This window comes from Struthio camelus, chromosome 34, assembly GCF_040807025.1.
Source record: "Struthio camelus isolate bStrCam1 chromosome 34, bStrCam1.hap1, whole genome shotgun sequence".
NCBI classification, from domain to species: domain Eukaryota; kingdom Metazoa; phylum Chordata; class Aves; order Struthioniformes; family Struthionidae; genus Struthio; species Struthio camelus.
The window spans coordinates 442,556-448,458 of record NC_090975.1 but is presented as its reverse complement, the minus strand read 5'-3'; the positions used below and the strand labels follow the sequence as shown (position 1 = coordinate 448,458).

The window sequence follows — 5,903 nt, the reverse complement described above, 5'->3', positions numbered from 1 at the left end:
GGGCTGCTCCCAAAGGGATGGGGAGCCGGGAGCTGAGTGCAATGAAACAGCTGGCAGGGCAGAGACCTGCCCAAGCTTAAAATGGAGCCCCTGGGCAGAAGGTGCGGGTGGGGGTCCGAGACGAGGTTGGTCAGGGCCATTAAGGCATATTAGTGCACTCAGGGGCCTGACATCACCAATATAGGCCCAAGTGGAAATGCGGCATCTCTTCCTGTTAGCTCTGCTTGCAAAATGATTCAACAACCAACCATGCTTTTCACTTACTTTATTTGTTTCTAAATCAAAGGGAAAGGTTCGACCCTTGCACAGGCGCATAGTAAAGGGCCACAGAGCTAGTGTTGCATCTGGGAGATTTTTGCTCTTGCTGTACAATAAATGGAAATGCAGAAATTGCACGTGGATAAAAGCAAAGCAGATTACAAAATGCATTCTTGATTTTGCAGCTTCAAAGAGTGTACACCAAGCCCAGAGAGAGGATGGCATCAAGGGAATGTTTTCTTTGCAGGAAGACACCAATTCAATGTCATATCAGAAAACACCGGTTCAGTGTCTTCACATCAAGAAGCAAGCAAACATCGTGCCTCTGACACGTGTCAGATGTTTATCTTAGGATGAAATGAACTATCAAGTGTCAGATGTTTATCTTAGGATGAAATGAACTATCAAGTTCCCTCTCTCTCTGGGCTTAATCTCGCCTAACAGTCAAAACTTCATAGAATTTATACCAAGACTCATAGCCGTCAGTGACCACAAAGAAAGCGCTGTGGCGGCCATGCACTTTCCCCAGACCATACTTGTTCCTTCCCACATAGATATCTTCCCATGGGCAACTCTTAACGGCGTTTGGTGGTGCGTTGCCAAAGGATGCTGCTTTCCATTCCAGCCATGCCCTGTCTCCTTCATTTACCAGTATCTTAAAACGAGAGGACTTCAGCTCTTTTTCCCCATAGGGGTAGTAACAATAGGGGCCCCGGCCTGGGGTGTAGGACCCCGTGTCACAACCTGACACAGCGCAGACATACTCTTGTCTTTTGGCATAATTGTTCCAGTTGGACACAGCCCCGTTAGGCAAACTTCCTGTGAAACTGACCCATTTGACGTTCGAATCAAACATCTGGCGTTTCCTCCGAGGAGTTATTTTGACCTCTGGCAGCACAGGAAGATCCTTTCCCTCTGTCCTGGAGAGTTTTACAGCTGGTGAGTGCCCCAGCACCTCACTCTCTTCCCCCCGTCCCTTGGGAGATGCTGCTGAAGGGAAGAGAAAATGGGAGGACAGCTATTAGTACGGGAGCATTGGCGTGCTGCCTTTCCTCTTGAGCTATTCACAGATATTTAGGGTTTGGCCATCTAATCTGACAAGCATGAAAGCACAAGCTACCGAAGGATTCGATGGGAATTATTTCCCTTTAATTACACATCTAGCATTGTGCCCTTAGTTCAGCTGAGAAAGCACAGACATCACAAATAGGCTAGGATTTCCTTTAGAGGCAGCCACTCACAGCACCTGGTGGAGGAGAGATGCTACTTTCTACGAGTCTCCTCAGGGTGGAAGGCAGGTCGTTGGCTTGGGTAGTGGCTTTCCCGCTCAGGGGCAGGAGGACAAGCAGAGCGCAAAGCTGGAGCCACATCTGCAATCAAAGGTACGAGGAGAGGTTATCAGCAACAGCGGCAGTCACGACTTCCAGCTTGGTGAGAGGAGGTACAGGCGCCAAAAAGAGAAGGGGATTCCGGATCTTTATAGCTAAGGGAGGTCAATGGGAATTTCTAGTATGTGACCGAGCGCATTCTTGAAGTAGCAATTGCTTCCCTTTCGAAGAAAAGGATGTCTAGCTCAGCAAGGGATGCGCACCTTTCTGAAGTGAAAATGAAATCACAGAGGAATAATTCCGTCCTTTCTCTCCAAAGATCCCCTGAGTTGAGAGCTTTCCAAAATAGCGACACCCTCCTCGCACTTGTTGCCCAAAAAACGGGCATTTTGCGTTCTTAGATGTGGTTTGACTCTGAGGAGGTGGAAAGAGCAACTCTTTCTAACTCAAGCTGTCCCTGTATTCAGTTTATCAGGAGGCCAGATTTTCAGAAAGCTGTGGAGAACCTGGTTAGCAAAACATGAAAGAGCCCAACTTCCTTAGTGAAGTGCAAGTCCTGCAGACCGCCTCCCACTGGGGTTCCCTGAAGCACAGGAGAGGCAGCCAGACAGGAGAAAGAAATCAAAGAGAGAGGTTTGCTAGGGAAGTTTGGGCAGCCCAGAGGCGTAGTGCGAAACGTTGCCCTAAACCCAAAAGGCAGGCAGAAACCTGAGCAAGCTGAAGCACCGCACTAATGATGAACTCACATCTCCCAATCCTTCTTCTTCACTCTAAGCCGCACGCTCTGGCTGCTCAGGGTAGGGACCCTCTCTTTACCGTATAGTCCAAGCACTGCCGTCTCTTGCCCCGGAGAAACACCAGAAAAAGGTCTCTGTTGGTGTTATTTATACACAAGCTGCTGGCATTGTTAGGTGATGTCCCTGACCCACAGCAACCGGATCCGGTATCCTGCTCTCTGCTCTTGGAGCAGCTGGTGAGGACAGCCTAGCACCATGCCAGAGGGAGCCCTGCCAGGAATTACCAGTTCAAGGCTTCTGAGCAGCCTGAGCCAACAGGGACTTTGAGACGCCTCCCCCGCCACCCCTCCACCCCTTCCCCCCAAGGAGCTGTGTGGCGGATTGTTCTTGTCTGCGTCATGTCCGGCAGGAACGAGGACCCCCATGACCTGGGAACAAGATGCACCCCAGTCTGTAGCACGTAAGTTTGGGGTGTGAAGGTTAAACCAAAGTTGTTGAAAAGGAAGGTGAACTCTTTTAGAGGTAGTAGTGTTCAGTAGTACTCAGTACTGGAACGTTGCTCCTGGCATGGGCTGCAACCTCTTATTTCTCCCAGGTCCCAGGTGGTCCCAGCTCTCCTCGCCTCTCTTCCTACAGTTGTCCCTCTCACCCTCGATCCATACCAGGCACCTGAACTGTATAGGGCAGCCCAGCCTAACTGGGCGATCGCCTAACCTGACTCTGACCAGCAGAGGACGGGGGTCAAATCCAGAGCAAAACGGATGCAGCATCCCTGAGCCTGGAAGAGAAGCTTGGAGAGGGAGGCTGAACTGAGAGCTAAGGGCTCGGGTGACTGCTAGCTAAGCACCTGCTCCTCCAGTGCTTGGTTTTAAATATCCAAAAGCTTCTGCAGTTGCTGCTCTCTCTTTGGCCACATTGCTGCTCACAAATCCAGAGCGTTTCTAATGCATCCTGGTTTACATGCATGTCCCTCTCGGACGCATTAGATAGAAATTTCCAGAGTGGAACTTTGGATGCTCCACCGCCCAGGAATATTTACTTTGAAGGCAAATATTTTTTCAAGAGCTAAAATACGGCTTTTATTTGTGCACAGAAGCTGTTATTCAACTCTCTAAGTGTTCCTGTTCCACAGGAATGAAGTAATGATAGTTACTGTCACTTCTGAAGGACCTCCAGCAGCCAAGGCATTTTCAGAAGGGAGAATGCTTTTTCTTTACTTCCTGCCCAGAAACATCGCCATGACACTGCTCAGTGCCTTAATTCTCAGCAGTGGATATTGCCAGCTCTGTAAAACTTAAGCTGACCTGAATTTGCTTTGCGGCTGACCAGCCTTATCAACACACAGCAGCGAGCGTGTACCTGTAGGGTTCCTTCTCCTATGTCCAGACCTGTAATAGTTGGTCAAGCAAGCCACAAACTCCAGACTTTGTCGATCTCCAGAGTCTGCTGTGATTCATCCCAGCTCTCAAACAAACAAACAATCGATCAAACAAACAAAGCACCTCTAAAAACAAAAAACCCGAAAAACCTGTCCTAGAGACACTAGAGCTTTTAATCGCCAATAGCATCTTGTTTTTTAAGCCCTAACCTCCCAGCCTGCCCCAGGCAGAATTGCTCCGCCGCCCTATATGGTCTATGCAAGTCAATGTAGACATTTCCAGTCAGCTTCATCCATGCTGTCCTCCTGCTATGCCTTCCGGCACAAGCGCTTGACTTTCTGCATGTCGATCTGGACCGTTCTTGTGCACTGTTTTACAAGTTTTTGGTTCTCTGCAATTTGCTGATATGAGAGAGTATCAGATGCCAGCATTGGGCACTCAGTTTCTTAATTCTTAATCTTCCTTAAGCATACAGCGGTGCTGAGGAAGCTGGACGATGTCATTAGAGGGGCACTTTCACGTGTCCTGGCAAGGTCCCGAGTGCTTTGGAAGCTCCAAGATGCCTGGGGAAAAAGGCATCACTCCCTTTCCTGCAAAGGCATTTTTAAGCCCAGGAAGGGCAAGAACATGGCTAGGATTCTGGGGCTTGGAGGAGAGACTGTGAGGTGGAGTGAGAATGAGCGATCGGGAGGTTGCAACCTTCAGCCCAGTGCTGGCATCCAGTCTCCCAGGCCTACGGCTTCAGCATCAGGTAGCTTTACTCAAGGTTGCACAAGACAGCCTTTAGAAACAGTGAAGGTGAAAGAGTAACTCTATATCGTATCAGGACATTGATCCCCTCTCGCAGCCAAGATCAAATGTCCAAAGTTTCCTGCCCTCACTGCTCCCTTTCTAGCCAGGTCACAGCTCAGAGAAATCCTTCTTGTGTTTATTGCCTAAAATGTCAACGTAGGTAGCTTGCTTAGGACCACTCTCTCTGCCTCTTCCTCAGCATATCGTTGGAAAGAGAGAGGAATGTGGGAGCGGTTGTTCTTACTTAAGCTCTCATTCACCTTCTGCAAAAATCAAATGCTAGAGTCATAGGAGCAGGTTTGCATGAAAAGGACGGACATTCCTTGAGCTCACCTCTCTTTGGATGGAGCCCTACACCTGGCCTGTGAAGTGTCTGATAGCCTCGGGCGACTTGCGAAATCCTGGGTGTTCCGCTCAGCCCAGGAGTCACTCCCCTGTCTCTCATCTGTCTCTTGTCCAGCGTTCAGGGCAGCAAGTTCTCTGCCCTTGTTCCTGTTGCTACCAGAACAGTGATCCTCCCTTTTCTAGCTCAAACCCTCTGCATGGGCACGCTTTCCCCATGTCTTTCAAGCATGCGTTTCGGAAGGCTTGCCCAGAGGGCTTTGCGTTCTGGCCCTGAAAGAGGCTCAGTGCCCTGATAAGAGTTTGTTTTCACTGTTGCTGTTTGTGCAAGCAACTGTGATGTCCATGTAGACTTGTAACACACCAGGACGTGCTTACAGCCCCCTACCCAGAGGCCTTGACTCCTCACGCTTAGCTGTTGACTCCAACCAGTTGGCTACACACCTAACATCCCCCTCCTCCATCGCCGGAAACAAAAGACTTCTTTGCACTGTAATCCTACTGCTTGGCCCCACTTGCTTTTGGCAGTATTCTCTTTTCAAAATACTCCTATACTTTCAGGAACTGTTGCAGCCCTGTGTTGCTGACCTCAGATGACTCCAAAATCCTCCTCCGCTCCTCCTCCCCCACGATTGCTCTAGGTGGCAATGTGCTACTCCATGGGGCTCTGCTCTGCAGTGTGTGTCTGGCCAGAGGCATTGGGAAATCAAGCTCTGGCTTATAGAGAAAGCCAAGGGCAGGAACCTCTGGACTTTGGCACCTGGCCCTGAGCAGGGAGCAATGCCCTGCTAAGATAGCAGAGTTTGCTTTCACTTTTGCTATTTGTGCGCCTTGTGACAAATGCCCACGTGCATACAGCTGCTACGCAGAGGTCTCAAGGCTTATGATGGCCTGAAGACTTCCACCCGCCCCTCCTTCATCACTTGACTTTCCCCTCACCACCTGTTCTCTGGTCTCCAGGATTCCTACCTTTGTTTGGCTGAACAGGGTTCAGCTGTCCCTCTGTGTGCCGTTCGTGTCCCGGTGGTGCCCAGGGAAGAGCGTGACTCTTGGACCTGGTTTGGAGG

General features: G+C 49.9%; 1 long non-coding RNA gene across 1 annotated transcript; it reads right to left on the bottom strand.

Moving 5' to 3' along the window:
- Nucleotides 1-250: 250 nt before the first annotated feature.
- LOC138063694 (uncharacterized) lies at nucleotides 251-2,472 on the bottom strand. Its single transcript, XR_011137132.1, has 3 exons — nucleotides 2,333-2,472; nucleotides 1,505-1,628; nucleotides 251-1,248 (listed from the first exon to the last, which is right to left on the bottom strand). It is a non-coding gene; the product is annotated as an uncharacterized lncRNA (long non-coding RNA).
- Nucleotides 2,473-5,903: the final 3,431 nt, after the last annotated feature.